Source organism: Trichomycterus rosablanca, chromosome 7, assembly GCF_030014385.1.
Source record: "Trichomycterus rosablanca isolate fTriRos1 chromosome 7, fTriRos1.hap1, whole genome shotgun sequence".
Lineage (NCBI taxonomy): Eukaryota > Metazoa > Chordata > Actinopteri > Siluriformes > Trichomycteridae > Trichomycterus > Trichomycterus rosablanca.
Window position 1 is genome coordinate 24,534,396 of NC_085994.1, and position 20,605 is coordinate 24,555,000.

Below are 20,605 nucleotides of genomic sequence, written 5' to 3' on the forward strand. Positions count from 1 at the left end.
AATCAAGCATTTCATTGACAATCATCTGTGACACTGCAAACTAAATACATGCAAATAACAGCATTTCTTACTAAAAAATTACAATCAGAAGGTCTGATTGGTTCAGACAGCGGTTCTTAAAATCAATAGCGCCAATTATGTATGCGCGTTCCATTCACATTATCTGTTACTGTGAAGTGCACTACCTAGGGTATTCCATCACTTTGCCGGAAGTGGAGCATTATTAGAGAGCAGAAAATGACACGATCAGAATTATATATATATATATATATATATATATATATATATATATATATATATATATATATAAATAGTGCCGTTAAGAAGAAAATGACACGATCAGAATTTTATATATATATATATATATATATATATATATATATATTTATTTATTTATTTATTTATTAGGGCTGTCAAAGTTAACGCAATAATAACGCATTAACGCGATCTCAATTTAACGCGATTTTAAAAAATAGTGCCGTTAACGCAAATTCTATTTGGCCCTGCGAGTCATCCGTAGTTCATGTTGAGACTTGACCGTGCACGGCATCTCTCATTAAGAGTAGAGGAGTAAGTGCCCAGTGGCAGAGCCAGACAATTTTCACAGGGGTGGCCAGACTGAGACCATTGCTCACACAGGGTTGGCACAGAAACTGATACCTTTTTTATGTGGTCACTCACTCATTTACCTATACAGGCAGTAAGTGCCATGTAGAATTACATCACGAAGACCCGTATTGTTATGTTTTGTACTTAACCACGAAATACAAATGACACTAGTTATATGGAGAACGTGTTGTCTTTATTGCTTAATCCACAACTTGGAGCATCACACTTAAACATAACACGCCGTTACCCGCTGGTCACCTGATACACATATCAGCTCAGTGACGTACAACACACAGTGGTAACGTGATACGCAGATCACGTAAATGACGTAAATCACGTAAATCACTTTTTTCTCTCTTAATTTTCCCTGACAAGTGAAAAACCAAAATATAGCAACCTTAAAATTATGAGGAAGAATTTCAAAGATATTCCTTTGCAATACTTTATCATTTCAAGAATATGATACAGACTGACCAACACTATTAAGCCAAATCAGCATTGAAAATTGACTTTACTTTTAATATCCTTCTACACAGTGGTGTATAAAGTACCTGAAGGCCGTACTTGAGTAAAAGTACAAGTATCTTACCAGAAATTTACTTAGACAGAAGTAAAAGTCACCTCATGGAATATTACTTGAGTAAAAGTCTAAAAGTATCTGATGTTTAATGTACTTAAGTATTAAAAGTAATTTGATATAAAATGTACTTAAGTATTAAAAGTAGAAGTAAAAAGTAAATGCTGTTAGTATAAACTGAAGCGGTCATTTTAAAAAATATGAAGATTGTTCTTTTAATCCTGTAAACCACCTTAACAAGCTTTTTTCTTTCTTCCATCTGAACATGATTTGTCATCATTATAATCAGCTGTTGACATCACCTGTTTAAAATCACGTCATTATTTTTTTTTACCTTATTATTAGCTCTAACTTCCAGCTTTCCAACTTTTTTAGAACGTGTTGTAGGCTTAAAATGTCTATGTTAAGAATTGTAATGAAGTTGACCAGACAAAACATGAAATATTCTGGGTTCATATAAGATATCAGTGTAAATGTAAGAAACACTGTCTTTTTTATTCGCATTTTCTATACTGTCCCAATTTTTGATTTGGGTTGTACAAGTCATAGATATATCTCAACAACCTATAACCACTGAACTTTGGCAAAATTAATTAATCGTAATTAATTAATTGTATTTAAATAATCTCGTTTGGGCCAGATCTACTCCCTGATTGGCATGTGTTAAACTAAAAAAATATATTGGTATTCACATTTCAAAAAAGCACAATTTCTAACTTATGTCAGCTTGAAGCAGCAGCTGAAAAATCATCCATGAAAAGTTGGAAATGTTAAAAACTAGTAAAAGCAAAGAAATAATCTTTTAAACATTATTTTATTGTTGAGACCATTAAAGGGTTAAAGACGTGCTGCATTTTCCTCAACACCCTGAATCTTTTTACTGTCGGTGTAATACAGAAGTTATCTGAGGAAATATTTGTTTATTAGTTTTTGTAAATAATGGACGTGTCTTCATGTCTGCACTAAATTCATTCCAAACTAATTTAGTGAACCGTTTTATTTGTGGTTCGAATGTAATTGAAAATGGTAGCTAGATATCTGAACAATCTCAACGCTAATAATAAGAAATAAAAAATCGGATGCTGTTTTACTTTATTAATCGTTCTTAACCTACATCAGTGTGTTTGGTGAGGTTAGACGGAGGTTCTGATATGCCGGTATTTCCGTGTGTTTGGGTTAACAGAGCGAAGCGCTTCACTCAGAACGGGAACGTTTGTTTGCACATGCGCAGTAATGTGTTTATAACCGCCGATCTAACTTAAAGCGCAGATTCGCCAAACCTGCGTGCAGTCTGTCACACATCTCACATCATTTAGCTAAAAACTATTCTTGTCGTTTTATTTTGAAGTAACGAGTAACGAATTTACATACGTGAAATGTATCGGAGTAAAAGTACACATTTTCTTTAGTAAATGTAGTAAAGTGAAAGTAAAAGTTGCCGAAAATTTTTATACTTCAGTAAAGTACAGATACTCCAAAAAACTACTTAAGTACTGTAACGAAGTATTATTACTTCGTTACTATACACCACTGCTTCTACAATGCTGGTGCTTCTTAAAACTGAATATTTTCTTTTAAACAGAAGTGTTATTTAAATGCTATTAAATTGTTTTCCAACAAAATCCGCCCAGTTTGGCGGATAACCGCCCAATCTGGCAACACTGGAACGCGTTGTTATTATTATCGCGTTAACTTCGACAGCCCTAATAAAACGTATTCTGATATCCAGTTAGCAGCGTAGGGTTTATATAGCAGCAGGTAGAATAAGGTGAGAATAAGGTGCAAAAACAATGCAATATTGTGCAAAGACGCAAGTAATATAGTCACTAGTATGAGTTGTCAGAACCCAGGGAACAAGACTGTGTTGATTGTGAATGAGTTTTTGTGTGTTAGTGTATGTACACCGATCAGCCATAACATTAAAACCACCTCCTTGGGAAAAAAAAAAAGTGATTAATCGCGATTAACTATATGAAATTCTGAGATTAATCGCGATAAAAAATTTTAATCATTTGACAGCCCTAATATATATATATACAGTGTATCACAAAAGTGAGTACACCCCTCACATTTCTGCAGATATTTAAGTATATCTTTTCATGGGACAACACTGACAAAATGACACTTTGACACAATGAAAAGTAGTCTGTGTGCAGCTTATATAACAGTGTAAATTTATTCTTCCCTCAAAATAACTCAATATACAGCCATTAATGTCTAAACCACCGGCAACAAAAGTGAGTACACCCCTAAGAGACTACACCCCTAAATGTCCAAATTGAGCACTGCTTGTCATTTTCCCTCCAAAATGTCATGTGATTTGTTAGTGTTACTAGGTCTCAGGTGTGCATAGGGAGCAGGTGTGTTCAATTTAGTAGTACAGCTCTCACACTCTCTCATACTGGTCACTGAAAGTTCCAACATGGCACCTCATGGCAAAGAACTCTCTGAGGATCCTAAAAGACGAATTGTTGCGCTACATGAAGATGGCCAAGGCTACAAGAAGATTGCCAACACCCTGAAACTGGGCTGCAGCACAGTGGCCAAGATCATCCAGCGTTTTAAAAGAGCAGGGTCCACTCAGAACAGACCTCGTGTTGGTCGTCCAAAGAAGCTGAGTGCACGTGCTCAGCGTCACATCCAACTGCTGTCTTTAAAAGATGGGCGCAGGAGTGCTGTCAGCATTGCTGCAGAGATTGAAAAGGTGGGGGGTCAGCCTGTCAGTGCTCAGACCATACGCCGCACACTACATCAAATTGGTCTTCATGGCTGTCACCCCAGAAGGAAGCCTCTTCTGAAGTCTCTACACAAGAAAGCCCGCAAACAGTTTGCTGAAGACATGTCAACAAAGGACATGGATTACTGGAACCATGTCCTATGGTCTGATGAGACCAAGATTCATTTGTTTGGTTCAGATGGTCTCAAGCATGTGTGGCGGCAATCAGGTGAGGAGTACAAAGATAAGTGTGTCATGCCTACAGTCAAGCATGGTGGTGGGAATGCCATGGTCTGGGGCTGCATGAGTGCAGCAGGTGTTGGGGAGTTACATTTCATTGAGGGACACATGAACTCCAATATGTACTGTGAAATACTGAAGCAGAGCATGATCCCCTCCCTCCGGAAACTGGGTCGCAGGGCAGTGTTCCAGCATGATAATGACCCCAAACACACCTCTAAGACGACCACTGCTTTATTGAAGAGGCTGAGGGTAAAGGTGATGGACTGGCCAAGCATGTCTCCAGACCTAAACCCAATAGAACATCTTTGGGGCATCCTCAAGCGGAAGGTGGAGGAGCGCAAAGTCTCGAATATCCGCCAGCTCCGTGATGTCGTCATGGAGGAGTGGAAAAGCATTCCAGTGGCAACCTGTGAAGCTCTGGTAAACTCCATGCCCAGGAGAGTTAAGGCAGTTCTGGGAAATAATGATGGCCACACAAAATATTGACACTTCAAGAACTTTCACTAAGGGGTGTACTCACTTTTGTTGCCGGTGGTTTAGACATTAACGGCTGTATATTGAGTTATTTTGAGGGAAGAATAAATTTACACTGTTATATAAGCTGCACACAGACTACTTTTCATTGTGTCAAAGTGTCATTTTGTCAGTGTTGTCCCATGAAAAGATATACTTAAATATCTGCAGAAATGTGAGGGGTGTACTCACTTTTGTGATACACTGTATATATATATCAGTTGTCATTTTATATATATCAAGTTTTATTTTATATATATCAAGTTTTATTTTATATATACATATATATATATTGTGGCGCCAGCGAGCAGGAAGGCGAGCGTCGGGGCCGCGAGTGAGCTGCCTTTGGCAGTTCATTCCGTGGTTTAGGGACAGACACCCATTCATACACACATACAATCATACAACAGACAAACATATAAGCTACTTACCCAACCCTCACCGCAGCCACCCCACTCCCAACAACGGGATACACGGCTACGGTGAGCTTAGACACCACTGCCGCAAGGCTTTCTGGGTAAAGCCTGTGCCGACGCTACACTATATATACAGTGTATCACAAAAGTGAGTACACCCCTCACATTTCTGCAAATATTTCATTATATCTTTTCATGGGACAACACTATAGACATGAAACTTGGATATAACTTAGAGTAGTCAGTGTACAGCTTGTATAGCAGTGTAGATTTACTGTCTTCTAAAAATAACTCAACACACAGCCATTAATGTCTAAATAGCTGGCAACATAAGTGAGTACACCCCACAGTGAACATGTCCAAATTGTGCCCAAATGTGTCGTTGTCCCTCCCTGGTGTCATGTGTCAAGGTCCCAGGTGTAAATGGGGAGCAGGGCTGTTAAATTTGCTGTTTTGTGTACAATTCTCTCATACTGGCCACTGGATATTCAACATGGCACCTCATGGCAAAGAACTCTCTGAGGATGTGAGAAATAGAATTGTTGCTCTCCACAAAGATGGCCTGGGCTATAAGAAGATTGCTAACACCCTGAAACTGAGCTACAGCATGGTGGCCAAGGTCATACAGCGGTTTTCCAGGACAGGTTCCACTCGGAACAGGCTTCGCCAGGGTCGACCAAAGAAGTTGAGTCCACGTGTTCGGCGTCATATCCAGAGGTTGGCTTTAAAAAATAGACACATGAGTGCTGCCAGCATTGCTGCAGAGGTTGAAGACGTGAGAGGTCAGCCTGTCAGTGCTCAGACCATACGCCGCACACTGCATCAACTGCATGGTCGTCATCCCAGAAGGAAGCTGACGCACAAGAAAGCCCGCAAACAGTTTGCTGAAGACAAGCAGTCCAAGAACATGGATTACTGGAATGCCCTGTGGTCTGACGAGACCAAGATAAACTTGTTTGGCTCAGATGGTGTCCAGCATGTGTGGCGGCGCCCTGGTGAGAAGTACCAAGACAACTGTATCTTGCCTACAGTCAAGCATGGTGGTGGAAGCATCATGGTCTTGGGCTGCATGAGTGTTGCTGGCACTGGGGAGCTGCAGTTCATTGAGGGAAACATGAATTCCAACATGTACTGTGACATTCTGAAACAGAGCATGATCCCCTCCCTTCGAAAACTGGGAGTACACCCCTCACATTTCTGCAAATATTTTATTATATCTTTTCATGGGACAACACTATAGAAATAAAACTTGGATCTAACTTAGAGTAGTCAGTGTACAACTTGTATAGCAGTGTAGATTTACTGTCTTCTGAAAATAACTCAACACACAGCCATTAATGTCTAAATGGCTGGCAACATAAGTGAGTACACCCCACAGTGAACATGTCCAAATTGTGCCCAAAGTGTCAATATTTTGTGTGACCACCATTATTATCCAGCACTGCCTTAACCCTCCTGGGCATGGAATTCACCAGAGCTGCACAGGTTGCTACTGGAATCCTCTTCCACTCCTCCATGATGACATCACGGAGCTGGTGGATGTTAGACACCTCGAACTCCTCCACCTTCCACTTGAGGATGCGCCACAGGTGCTCAATTGGGTTTAGTCCATCACCTTTACCTTCAGCTTCCTCAGCAAGGCAGTTGTCATCTTGGAGGTTGTGTTTGGGGTCGTTATCCTGTTGGAAAACTGCCATGAGGCCCAGTTTTCGAAGGGAGGGGATCATGCTCTGTTTCAGAATGTCATAGTACATGTTGGAATTCATGTTTCCCTCAATGAACTGCAGCTCCCCAGTGCCAGCAACACTCATGCAGCCCAAGACCATGATGCTACCACCACCATGCTTGACTGTAGGCAAGATACAGTTGTCTTGGTACTTCTCACCAGGACACCATCTGAGCCAAACAAGTTTATCTTGGTCTCGTCAGACCACAGGGCATTCCAGTAATCCATGTTCTTGGACTGCTTGTCTTCAGCAAACTGTTTGTGGGCTTTCTTGTGCGTCAGCTTCCTTCTGGGATGACGACCATGCAGACCGAGTTGATGCAGTGTGCGGCGTATGGTCTGAGCACTGACAGGCTGACCTCCCACGTCTTCAACCTCTGCAGCAATGCTGGCAGCACTCATGTGTCTATTTTTTAAAGCCAACCTGTGGATATGACGCCGAACACGTGGACTCAACTTCTTTGGTCGACCCTGGCGAAGCCTGTTCCGAGTGGAACCTGTCCTGGAAAACCGCTGTATGACCTTGGCCACCATGCTGTAGCTCAGTTTCAGGGTGTTAGCAATCTTCTTATAGCCCAGGCCATCTTTGTGGAGAGCAACAATTCTATTTCTCACATCCTCAGAGAGTTCTTTGCCATGAGGTGCCATGTTGAATATCCAGTGGCCAGTATGAGAGAATTGTACCCAAAACACCAAATTTAACAGCCCTGCTCCCCATTTACACCTGGGACCTTGACACATGACACCAGGGAGGGACAACGACACATTTGGGCACAATTTGGACATGTTCACTGTGGGGTGTACTCACTTATGTTGCCAGCTATTTAGACATTAATGGCTGTGTGTTGAGTTATTTTCAGAAGACAGTAAATCTACACTGCTATACAAGCTGTACACTGACTACTCTAAGCTATATCCAAGTTTCATGTCTATAGTGTTGTCCCATGAAAAGATATAATGAAATATTTGCAGAAATGTGAGGGGTGTACTCACTTTTGTGATACACTGTATATAAAAAAAAGTGTTAATTAAAACAGTCCATGTAAACGCTTAGTCCATATAAATATCAGATACGAATGTGTTTTTAGAAAACTACAAACATCACAAATATAAATCATGTTTATAGCCATGTGATAGAATAAGCTGAATAAAATGTAGAGATGAAACATCACACAGAGTTTCACTTTTTACCGGAGAGGGAGGAGGCGGAGCTACACGGTTTTGATGGACAGCTCTAGCAGCCAATGGAAATACTCGTTACAGAGCTTGGGTGATTTCATTCATCTTTTCATCAACACGTAAAAAAAGTGAAAACCGCTAAAAGTAGTTTATCATCGGACTGTTCATGCGCTTTACATCCTAATTTATCTGAAATACAGTTAATTACCACAGAGACACACATGTATGTGGCACAAACAGCCAAATAAAAATAGTTAGATTAAAAATTTTAATCTCAATTAATTTTTTTAATCGCGATTAAAATTTTAACTCGTTATTAACGACAGCCCTAATATATATATATATATATATATATATATATATATATATATATATATATATATATATATATATATACTGTATATATAGGTTTTCATTTTATATAAGTTTTCATATAATTATAATAATACATTTTATTTATATAGCGCTTTTCAAGATACTCAAAGACGCTTAATATATATATATATACAGTATATATATATATATATATATATATATATATATATATATATAAATATACATATATATTTAATTCTAGTTTCATTTTATATATATTGAGTTTTATTTTATATATATATCAAGTTTTATTTTATATATCAAGTTTCATTTTATATATATCGAGTTTCATTTTAAATATATCAAGTTTTATTTTATATTTAAGTTTCCTTTTTTATATATCAAGTTTCATTATATATATATATATATATATATATATATATATATATATATATATATATATATGTGTGTGTGTGTGTGTGTGTGTGTGTGTGTGCCCTGTGATGGACTGGCGCCGAGTCCAGTGTGTTACTGTGTGCCTTGCGCTCATTGAAAAGCTGGGATAGGCTCGAGTGAGTGAGTGAGTATTTCTGTTTGTTTTAATGATTTAATTTGGATGTTATTAAGGGCAGTAGTGCATTAGGTCAGGTCAGAGCCGTAGATAGAGAGAGTTGCGACACTCCTTGATCTCGCCGCTACGCGGTCACGTGGTTCATGTAACCCTCAATAGTTCCAAACAAACCCGGCGCTGTCATGTTCTCAAATGGGACAGGCAGCAGTAAATGACATATTAAACGCTAAATAATAAATATTTGTACAATTTCTGGGTATTTTCAACTGCGTTTACATTTACTGCATCTGCTTTAATGTCAATTTGGTATATAAAGTGGAAGATTGATGTTTATAATGACTTGTTAATAGGTCGTTCTTGTTAACACACAGTACATTATATTAGCATACATTACATAATGCGATAGTAGTAGAGACAATATACAGTATAGACATTAAAGTTTTTTATGTTTTGTTTTTTGCATAAACTAATCTCCCTTCACTTTCCTGAGGATTCATAATAATAATCATTTTGGCTAAACACTAAGTCACGTGCTGGATTCATAAGGTTTACCTGCACTGAATGAACAGATTGATAAACACATTACCGTACCAAAAACATTATAGTGCAGGCATTCATTCATCTCTTATTTCATGAGTGATTAATAATTGATTCCTACATGTAATACATTAATGAATTCATTATGAATATGCACTAGTTCATTTTGTCTAATGTAAGTGGTGGACAAGGTACACCCCAGCTAACAATTTTTGGTTCCCAGAACGTTCCGGGAACGTTAGTTTTTGGTTCCCAGAACGTTCTGGGAACGGATCATTTTGGTTGCCCTTTGGTTCCCCAGGAAAGAGAACGTTCCCGTTTGGTTGTGCATTATAGTTGTGGGAACGTTTCCCTAACGTTCCCGTAACCTTAAAATTATTGAAACCTTAAGGGAACCTTGTACTAACCTTTAAATTATTGAAAACTTTAGACAACCTTGCAATAACACTCCGGTAACACCGGCAGACCGTGTCGGCTCTGACTCTTTTTGAATGACTGCCCAGAATCGGGCCAAATACACTGGCCCAAATCCGGATGCCAGATCTCCGCCGACTCTCCCATAACTGGGCCGGAATAGCCCCCGAAACACTACGATACCATTTATTTACCGTTTTCTTCTCCTTTCACATCCTCATAGATAAAATAGTAGATTTATGCTACAGATTAACTACAGATGCTACAGATTAACTACAGATTGTGCAGTAGAAAGTATTTTATTAAGATAATTGCAGCAAGTAGTATAATAATAATAATCAGAATATTATAAATAAGACCAATTACAAAAGTGAACCAAAATGACAGCTATATGAATACTATACATAGAAAATAACATATAATTGCATATAAGAATAATAATTATAAAAGTAAATTATATATATATATATATATATATATATATATATATATATATATATATATATACAATATAAAGAAGTACTGTTTGTTTGTTTATTAGGATTTTAACCTCATGTTTTACACTTTGGTTACATTCATGACAGGAACGGTAGTTACTCATAACACAAGATTCATCAGTTCTCAAGGTTATATCAAACACATGAACAATTTAGTGTCTCCAATTCACCTCACTTGCATGTCTTTGGACTGTGGGAGGAAACCGGAGCACCCGGATGAAACCTACGCGGACATGGGGAGAACATGCAAACAACACAGAAAGGACCCAGACCGCCCCACCTGGGGATCGAACCCAGAACCTTCTTGCTGGATCTTGTGACCTTGGCTGATGATCTACACCGGCTGTTAGATGCTGCAGAGTAGTGTTCATAGTTTTTACTCATGTATGAGAGGTGAATAAGCAAATGTGGCTCAGTGATGGTAGTGGACACTTGAATATCTACAAAAAATACAAGGGACAACCTTTGGGTTATAAAATTATATACGATCAGCCATAACATTAAAACCACCTCTTTGTATGCATACTCTTTTTCTATCAGCTCCACTAACCATATACGTAGTTTACTAACCATTTACTGACTTTCCCTATGGGATTAATAAAGTTATCTATCTATAGGTGCACTTTGTAGCTCTACAGTTCCATTGTCGTCCATCAGTTACTCTGCATACTTTGTTAGCCCCCTTTTACCTTATTCTTCAATAGTCAGGACCTCCACATGACCACCTCAGAGCAGGTATTATTTAGGTGGTGGATCATTCTCAGCACTGCAGTGACACTGACGTGGTTGGTGGTGTGTTACTGTGTGTTGTGCTTATATGACTGGATCAGACACAGCATCGCTGCTGGAGTTTTCAAATACCGTGTCCACTCACTATCCACTCTTAAATTATACACACCTGCTTTGTTGGTCCACCTTGTGGATGTAGTCAGAGATGGTAGGTCGTCTGTTGCTTATTATTGTATTACTATTATTGTTGTTGTTGTTCTTGTTGCTTATTGTAGCTTTTAAGTTTACGTTATCCACAGTATTCAATGAACTTTAATTATTTAGCAGCTGTTGTCTAATGCTAGAAACTGTTAGCCTTTTAGCTAACGTTACCTGAAGTGTTTCAGTTCAGACTACCAGTTAACCTGAAACTCACTAGATAACATTACCATAAACAGTTTCCATTTCCAAATTGTTCTCTATCTTAATCCAAAACTCATTAATATACTTTCTGCTTACATTTTACTAAGTAAAAAGTTGTTAAGATTAAATGTTTATTTTAGGGCCGGGACTTTAACGCGTTAATTTAGATTAATTAATTACAAAGATTTTAACGCGTTAAAACTTTTATCGGAATTAATCCAATTAAGTTTGGAGCCGGAACCTTTGTATTCGCGTGTTCTAGCACGCCTGTAAATCTGATGCACAAGCGACATCCGCAAACAACAACGATGGACGACGAAGCCGCTTCTCTTGGTCCACTGAGGGACAACTTTAGCTTTAAAAAACGTCCTGATGGGACTTTCGAAAAGACTACTGTTGTATGCAAGTTGTGCAAAAAGGAGTTTGCTTATCACCGAAGCTACTCAAGCCTAAAATACCATCTCAATGCAAAACATGTTGCGGCAAGCACAGCCGTCCCCACAGCTAATTTCAGCGTCCCCAGCAGCGGTACAAATAAACGCTCCAGCCAGCCCACATTGGACCAGATGACAGGTTTCAGGGCCAAAATTTAGAAATGGCACTTTAATTTTTGTTTACACCAGATGTTAAACTCTCACGAGTTGCAATATTGTATAGTTGTTTTATTTATTTTTAATAAATCAGGGGTTCCTGAAATACTTGAAATCTGAATAACTATAATAGCACCAACACATCTGTTGGTTTAATAACAATTAAAAAAAAAAAAATTCAAAAAGCAATAAACATGTTTGTTGTTAAGAATATACGTGTATTCATTCAAAATTTTAGTAGCAAAATAATTTTTGTAATTAATTGCGATTAATTAATTACAGACCCTGTAATTAACTCGATTAAAATTTTTAATCAAGTCCCATCACTAGTATTTACCTCACACGAACGAACGATTCCTCTTCTTCAACGGCTCGCGTCGCACTGTTGCTATGGTGACGCTCGTTCTGCCGCCGCTGAATCAGAGACTGGACGCTGGGCCACAGCCGGACAACCAGCGTCGGCGCGCACGCGGTTCTACGAGCACCAGCCAAACCCAGCTGTGGTAACAACTGGGCCGGATCTGGCTACATTGATTCTGGCCGATTCTGACACTCGGCCGACTGTGCCGATAGAAAAGTGGGAACTGGGCCAGATGATTGTGCTAGCTGGGTTAACTTAGAAACCTTCCGGGAACGTTACTGGAACGATACTTTATACACATAAGAAATAAAACCTTATACAAGCTTTACCTAACGTTCTCTGTTAGTTCTCATAAAGAGAACGTTAGGTTTCATAGTTTTATAGTTGGTACTTGTAAGTAAAGGTTGATCTACATGGACCGTCTCAAGCAAAAGGCTGTTTTTTTGGTAAGTTCCTACCAAAAAACTTTAAAGATCATAAGAAAACCTTCCGGGAACGTTACTGGAACGTTACTTTAAACACATAAGAAAGAAAATCTTAAGGCAACTTTTAGATAACGTTCTCTGTTAGTTTTCATAAAACCATGAGAGAACGTTAGGTTTCATAGTTCCCGGAACGTTCCGGGAACAGCGCTAATTTATAGTAATAGAACGTTCCCATAACGTTATGGGATGGTTCCCTAAAAATAACCATAGGGGAACCAAAATCTAACGTTACGGGAACGTTCTGTGTTAGCTGGGACAAACCATGTAGTTGAGTTAAAGTAGAGATATCCAAGGTAAAATATTACTCCAGTAAAAGTAGTAGTAAAAGTAAAAATACTCTTTACCTCCACTAAAGTACTAAACTAAATTTACCTTCAAATGTACTTAAGTATGAAAGTAAAAGTATAATGATTTATTGTGGTTCTAATGTTTTATGATCATTTCTGTAACAAGACTCTTGATTAATCAACTCATTTTAGGTGAAAAGACTCGTGTGTCATTAATTTAGCTTAACTGACTAAGCTAAATTGGGTTATACCTATTAATTAAGATAAACATGTAACATTTAGTGCTGAGCAAATGCTAAACAATAACAGTATTAAGTATATTAATGACATTCAATTCATATTTTTTTTTAAACAAAGCAACATACAGCTAAAAATGTTTGATAAGTAGTGGAAATGAATGGGGCTCTATGGGTTGTTTGGAAGAGCTCCACAACCCGGAAGCTGCGCAGAAAAAATGTCCCGCCCCCTTTCCAACGGTTCCCTATGGGAGTGTCGCCACTCTGTTCTCTCTACCGCTCTGGGTCAGGTAAATAAGTGTGCTCAGTAGATGGCAGTATTATTGTCCGTACACGAATAAGACAATACAAGAAGCAGAATCATATCCTAGTTTAAATAATGTAAACAGACTGTGCAGTTTAGCAATGTAGCTCTTGTTTACAGATAAATGTAAACAATATGTTTATTCTGCAGTGTTTCTATGGTTATGTAATGAAAAATTGTTGATGATGTATGCTGACTAAAATTCACCTTTTACGTCACGTTATGTAAGTAAAATACAAACACAAACGACTGTCATTTATTTATAACTTCAGGTCTATTTAAGCTCATTTTAAAGACTCAATAAATGTGATCAGTACCAGCTAGATTTACTATTGTTATTATAACAGGAATGTTGATTATGTGAACTCTGCAGAAAGTGTATCTCATTCTAGATGCTTCATAATGCTGTTGTTATAGGAAATAATAGCTATTATAAGCATACATTTGTCCACTATTATTATTATTATTCCATGTAGTTAAATATGTAGTGAGTAAAATATATCATGTGGATAAAGGTGCAGTGAGTAAAATATTTTTATTATGTTTATTATGTTTATTAGGATTTTAACGTCATGTTTTACACTTTGGTTACATTCATGACAGGAACAGTAGTTACTCATTACACAATCACTTTACAAGGTTATATCAAACACAGTCATGGACAATTTAGTGTCTCCAGTTCACCTCACTTGCATGTCTTTGGACTGTGGGAGGAAACCGGAGCCCCCGGAGGAAACCCACGTGGACACGGGGAGAACATGCAAACTCTACACAGAAAGGACCCGGACCGCCCCACCTGGTGATCGAACCCAGGACATTCTTGCTGTGAGGCGACAGTGCTACTTAGGGGTGGGTTTATAAAATCGATTTTTCGATTCGAATCGATCTTTATTTGAACGATCCGATATCGATTCATATAAACGCGAGATCGATCTTTTAAATACGCCCCTTTTTACGGTGTACACGGAAATCTGTTACCTTCTTTAATCTCGCGTGACCAGCCGCTGTTTTTTCGTGCAACGAGATCTGACCTGCACATCAGTTCAGCATGGCAGAAGCTCCAGTAATGCCTGGTTCACACTACATGATTTCTGGTCTGCGCTAGATTTGCCAGCTCGGGAGCAACTCGGCTCTTAATCAATGTGAAACAGCGAGGGGAAACACACGGGAGAGGTTGTAAACAAGTGGAGCAGGGGCGTAATATACTGTAGCTATCGTTCTCTACAAAACAAATTATTTATTAACCTCCAACTTCAGAACAATCCCTGTTGGTCGTGTTGCCAAATAGGAGAAGAAGAAGAACCTTTATTGTCATTATACTTGCGTACAACGAAATTTTGTTTGACACTCTCCGAGAGATAAAAAAAAAAAAAGAAGCAAAAGTATTTACATAGCATATGGATATTTACACAATAACCAGTACAATTTAAAGTATGGATTTTAGGATGAATAATAAAATAAATTATGGATGAATATATAAAGTAAAGTGACTGTGCTATGTGGAGATCCACTCAGATTCCTTTATTTTTTTCTCTTTGATATTACGCTGCTCATCAGCGCACAAACTTTGATCGCTCGCTACTTGCTGGAGTGTATTTTAGGACGTGGTATCATTAAACCCCTCGTCACTTCTCACGTGTGTTTTTGTGACAAAACGTAGTTTGGGAGACCAGACAGACTCATCTGAGATTCCTCCTGGTGATAGATGGTGTAGAAGTGAACCCCCCCCCCCCCATCACCCATCAGTCGTGTAGTGTGAACTGTACAGCGACCCGGCAAATCAGAAAGTTGTGTAGTGTGAACTTGGCATAAGCTGTGCAACAGCCAGGTGTATGTTTACATTTCATATACACTGTTGTAGCGTGTCAGACATATAAAATAATAATAATAATAAAAAATTAATGGATTACTTATTTATGTAAAAACAAATATTTTTAATAATGAGTGTTCTTTGTACAATTATCACATTCGTTCTCTGTACATCTGTACATGTTTAAACAAAACCTGTTAATGTAACTCAAATATGCCTAAATGTGTTGAATCGAAATTGAATCGAAGATCGAATCGAAGATCGAATCGAAGATCGAATCGAATCGGGACCTTGTGAATCGGAATCGAATCGATCCAGGAAATTTGTGGCGATACCCAGCCCTAGTGCTACTCACTTAGCCACCATGCCACCTAGGTGCATAAGGTAGACTAGTCATAAGTGGTTAAAGTTACATTGGGTAAATTATTCAAAGTGGCCAATAGTGGAGTGGCCAAAATATAACAAGTGGTTAAAGTAAAATATTCCAAATAGATAAAGGTGCAGTAAGTAAAATATTTCAAATGGTTAAATGTGCAGTGAGTAAAATATTTCAAATGGTTAAATGTGCAGTGAGTAAAATATTCCAAATGGTAAAATTTGCAGTGAGTAAAATATTTCAAATGGTAAAATTTGCAGTGAGTAAAATATTTCAAATGTTAAAATGTGCAGTGAGTAAAATATTCCAAATGGTAAAATTTGCAGTGAGTAAAATATTCTAAATGTTAAAATTTGCAGTGAGTAAAATATTCTAAATGTTAAAATTTGCAGTGAGTAAAATATTCCAAATGGTTAAATGTGCAGTGAGTAAAATATTCCAAATGGTAAAATTTGCAGTGAGTAAAATATTCTAAATGTTAAAATTTGCAGTGAGTAAAATATTCTAAATGTTAAAATGTGCAGTGAGTAAAATATTCCAAATGGTAAAATTTGCAGTGAGTAAAATATTCTAAATGGTTAAATGTGCAGTGAGTAAAATATTTCAAATGGTTAAATGTGCAGTGAGTAAAATATTTCAAATGGTTAAATGTGCAGTGAGTAAAATATTCCAAATGGTAAAATTTGCAGTGAGTAAAATATTTCAAATGGTTAAATGTGCAGTGAGTAAAATATTCCAAATGGTAAAATTTGCAGTGAGTAAAGTATTCCATGGGGTTAAAGGTGCAGTGAGTAAAATATTCCAAATGGTAAAATTTGCAGTGAGTAAAATATTCTAAATGTTAAAATTTGCAGTGAGTAAAATATTCTAAATGTTAAAATTTGCAGTGAGTAAAATATTCTAAATGTTAAAATTTGCAGTGAGTAAAATATTCTAAATGTTAAAATGTGCAGTGAGTAAAATATTCTAAATGTTAAAATTTGCAGTGAGTAAAATATTCGAAATGTTAAAATTTGCAGTGAGTAAAATATTCCAAATGGTAAAATTTGCAGTGAGTAAAATATTCTAAATGTTAAAATTTGCAGTGAGTAAAATATTCTAAATGTAAAAATTTGCAGTGAGTAAAATATTCTAAATGTTAAAATTTTGAACAAGCGATCTTCTGCTTACTAGTCTAGTACCCTAAACGTTAGGCTACAACTGCCCTATGATGTATGATGATGTACAGTGTATCACAAAAGTGAGTACACCCCTCACATTTCTGCAGATATTTCAGTATATCTTTTCATGGGACAACACTGACAAAATGACACTTTGACACAATGAAAAGTAGTCTGTGTGCAGCTTATATAACAGTGTAAATTTATTCTTCCCTCAAAATAACTCAATATACAGCCATTAATGTCTAAACCACCGGCAACAAAAGTGAGTACACCCCTTAGTGAAAGTTCCTGAAGTGTCAATATTTTGTGTGGCCACCATTATTTCCCAGAACTGCCTTAACTCTCCTGGGCATGGAGTTTACCAGAGCTTCACAGGTTGCCACTGGAATGCTTTTCCACTCCTCCATGACGACATCACGGAGCTGGCGGATATTCGAGACTTTGCGCTCCTCCACCTTCCGCTTGAGGATGCCCCAAAGATGTTCTATTGGGTTTAGGTCTGGAGACATGCTTGGCCAGTCCATCACCTTTACCCTCAGCCTCTTCAATAAAGCAGTGGTCGTCTTAGAGGTGTGTTTGGGGTCATTATCATGCTGGAACACTGCCCTGCGACCCAGTTTCCGGAGGGAGGGGATCATGCTCTGCTTCAGTATTTCACAGTACATATTGGAGTTCATGTGTCCCTCAATGAAATGTAACTCCCAAACACCTGCTGCACTCATGCAGCCCCAGACCATGGCATTCCCACCACCATGCTTGACTGTAGGCATGACACACTTATCTTTGTACTCCTCACCTGATTGCCGCCACACATGCTTGAGACCATCTGAACCAAACAAATTAATCTTGGTCTCATCAGACCATAGGACATGGTTCCAGTAATCCATGTCCTTTGTTGACATGTCTTCAGCAAACTGTTTGCGGGCTTTCTTGTGTAGAGACTTCAGAAGAGGTTTCCTTCTGGGGTGACAGCCATGCAGACCAATTTGATGTAGTGTGCGGCGTATGGTCTGAGCACTGACAGGCTGACCCCCCACCTTTTCAATCTCTGCAGCAATGCTGACAGCACTCCTGCGCCTATCTTTCAAAGACAGCAGTTGGATGTGACGCTGAGCACGTGCACTCAGCTTCTTTGGACGACCAACGCGAGGTCTGTTCTGAGTGGACCCTGCTCTTTTAAAACGCTGGATGATCTTGGCCACTGTGCTGCAGCTCAGTTTCAGGGTGTTGGCAATCTTCTTGTAGCGCAACAATTCGTCTTTTAAGATCCTCAGAGAGTTCTTTGCCATGAGGTGCCATGTTGGAACTTTCAGTGACCAGTATGAGAGAGTGTGAGAGCTGTACTACTAAATTGAACACACCTGCTCCCTATGCACACCTGAGACCTAGTAACACTAACAAATCACATGACATTTTGGAGGGAAAATGACAAGCACTGCTCAATTTGGACATTTAGGGGTGTAGTCTCTTAGGGGTGTACTCACTTTTGTTGCCGGTGGTTTAGACATTAATGGCTGTATATTGAGTTATTTTGAGGGAAGAATAAATTTACACTGTTATATAAGCTGCACACAGACTACTTTTCATTGTGTCAAAGTGTCATTTTGTCAGTGTTGTCCCATGAAAAGATATACTGAAATATCTGCAGAAATGTGAGGGGTGTACTCACTTTTGTGATACACTGTATGTATCCATCATGTTTTTTTTTTTTTTGCATTTTCTCCCCATTTTCCTCCCAATTTAGCACACTCAATTTTGTCTTTCGCTGGTGAGAGATACCAGATTGCATCCGAGGAGAGCACGTCGCTGTATTTTGCACAGGCGTCTCTTCTGCCAATCAGGGTCCTTACACAGCGTATGAAGACCCACCCACCCACAGATAGTCCGGCCCCCACCCTGCAGATACGGTGGCCAATTAGTATCTAATGCAGACACTGCCAATTATGCCCGCCATATGGTGCCCAGCCGACCGGTGGCAACACCGAGTTTCGAACCGGGGGTTCAGAAACTCGGTGCTGCTGTGCAAGCGGAATATCCCGCTGCGCACCTGGGCACCCTCCATCATGTTTTAAATTGTGAGCAGTAGTAGTTGTGAAAAAATTATCTTATGATACCTCACATAAATCAAATTTTTTTAAAGTATACACTATATGGCGAAAAATGTGGACACAACCTAATTTTCATTAGTATGGAGTTGCTCCTCCCTTTTCTCAACTCATCTAAGAAGGCTTTTCACAAAACTCTGGAGTATGTTTGTGGGAATTTTTTACCCATTTAATCTAATTAGCATTTATGAGGTCAGGTTAAGGATTTGGTGTGTTTGAAGTAGGGCTGTCATGTGATTAAAAATTTAATTACTATTAATCGCTATTAAAGAACCAAATTAATCGTGATTAATCGACTGCAAAAATAACTAACCAAAATTTAAAGTTATGCACATTTTTATTGCAAGAAAATGAGGCAAAACAAGGCAAGGCAAGCTTATTTGTATAGCACCTTTTAAACACAGTGGCAATTCAAAGTGCTTTACTTAAGAAGAAAATAAAAGCATTAAAACAGAGATCTAGAACCTCAAATAAAATTATTATAAAAGTATTATTTCTAAATTATCTTTAGAAAGCCATCCAATGCCTGTATAGAGTTGTTAACAGCTACCCATTTTTAAGCCAGTTATTTAAAATGAAATCTGTTCACATTATCTGGCAGAAGTGAGGATCTTGTCCTGTTCATAATCCTGCCACTGAAAACAGGCGCTCAGGGTACTAATAACCATTTCTAGATGCAACACATATAACGTCATGTAGACCAAGCGTCTACAGTCCATTGCAATCCATTTAACACCAGTGTTTGTAATGTTCCTTGTACATTTCATGGGCTTTACATCCAAATTCATCTGAAATAAAGTTAGACTGAGTCTGAGCTCATTTTGCCTGTAACGCTTATCTGTGCGCTCAGATGCCCGACGAGACAAAGGCGTGCTTTGACCAAAGATTATATTAAAGCGTCAATTAATAACTGTAATTTTGTCTAGTGATGATTTCTCACTGCTACACATTTCGCAATATGTAGCAGCAGCAGCTCGAGTAGTTTGTAACTCACAACCACAAACTGAAAAAAGAACGCTATACAGTATAAACAGTATAAACACAATGTTGCTGTGTTAAAGCAGTGCAAATTACCACATTGACGTATGTTTAAAGTGGCACAAACGTAGCCCATTAAAATTGTTTGATTAATAATTTTTTAATTAGCGTGATTAACGACAGCCATAGTTTAAAGATTTGAGGTTGGGGCTTTGTGCAGGCTACTGGAGTTTCTTTACATCCAATTGGCCAAACCATGTCTGTTTGGACCTTGCTTTGTGCACGACAGGCACAGTCGTGTGGAAACAGCATTTATTTATTTCATATAGTTGATTTTCTACACCTGTTTATATTAGGGTTGACATTTTCAAATATGTGGAAGTAGAGTTATTTACCATGTTTTAATTTACATTTATTCCTTGTAGGTTCTGATGCTAAAGACAAATGTGCTGATCAGCTAATTGCT

General features: G+C 38.1%; 1 protein-coding gene across 2 annotated transcripts in view; it reads left to right on the forward strand.

The window, feature by feature from the left end:
- The first annotated feature begins 13,665 nt into the window (after positions 1 to 13,665).
- mbd4 (methyl-CpG binding domain protein 4) overlaps positions 13,666 to 20,605 on the forward strand; it is a 16,334-nt gene continuing 9,394 nt past the window's right edge. The window contains exons 1-2 of one of the 2 annotated variants that reach the window (XM_062998547.1): positions 13,666 to 13,693; positions 20,580 to 20,605. The exon at positions 20,580 to 20,605 is cut by the window's right edge and continues 110 nt beyond it. The gene's annotated coding sequence lies outside the window, so the exon portion shown is untranslated. Of the gene's footprint in view, positions 13,694 to 13,914; positions 13,932 to 20,564 lie in introns of those variants that run through there. The other variant, XM_062998546.1, reaches the window with a different exon arrangement.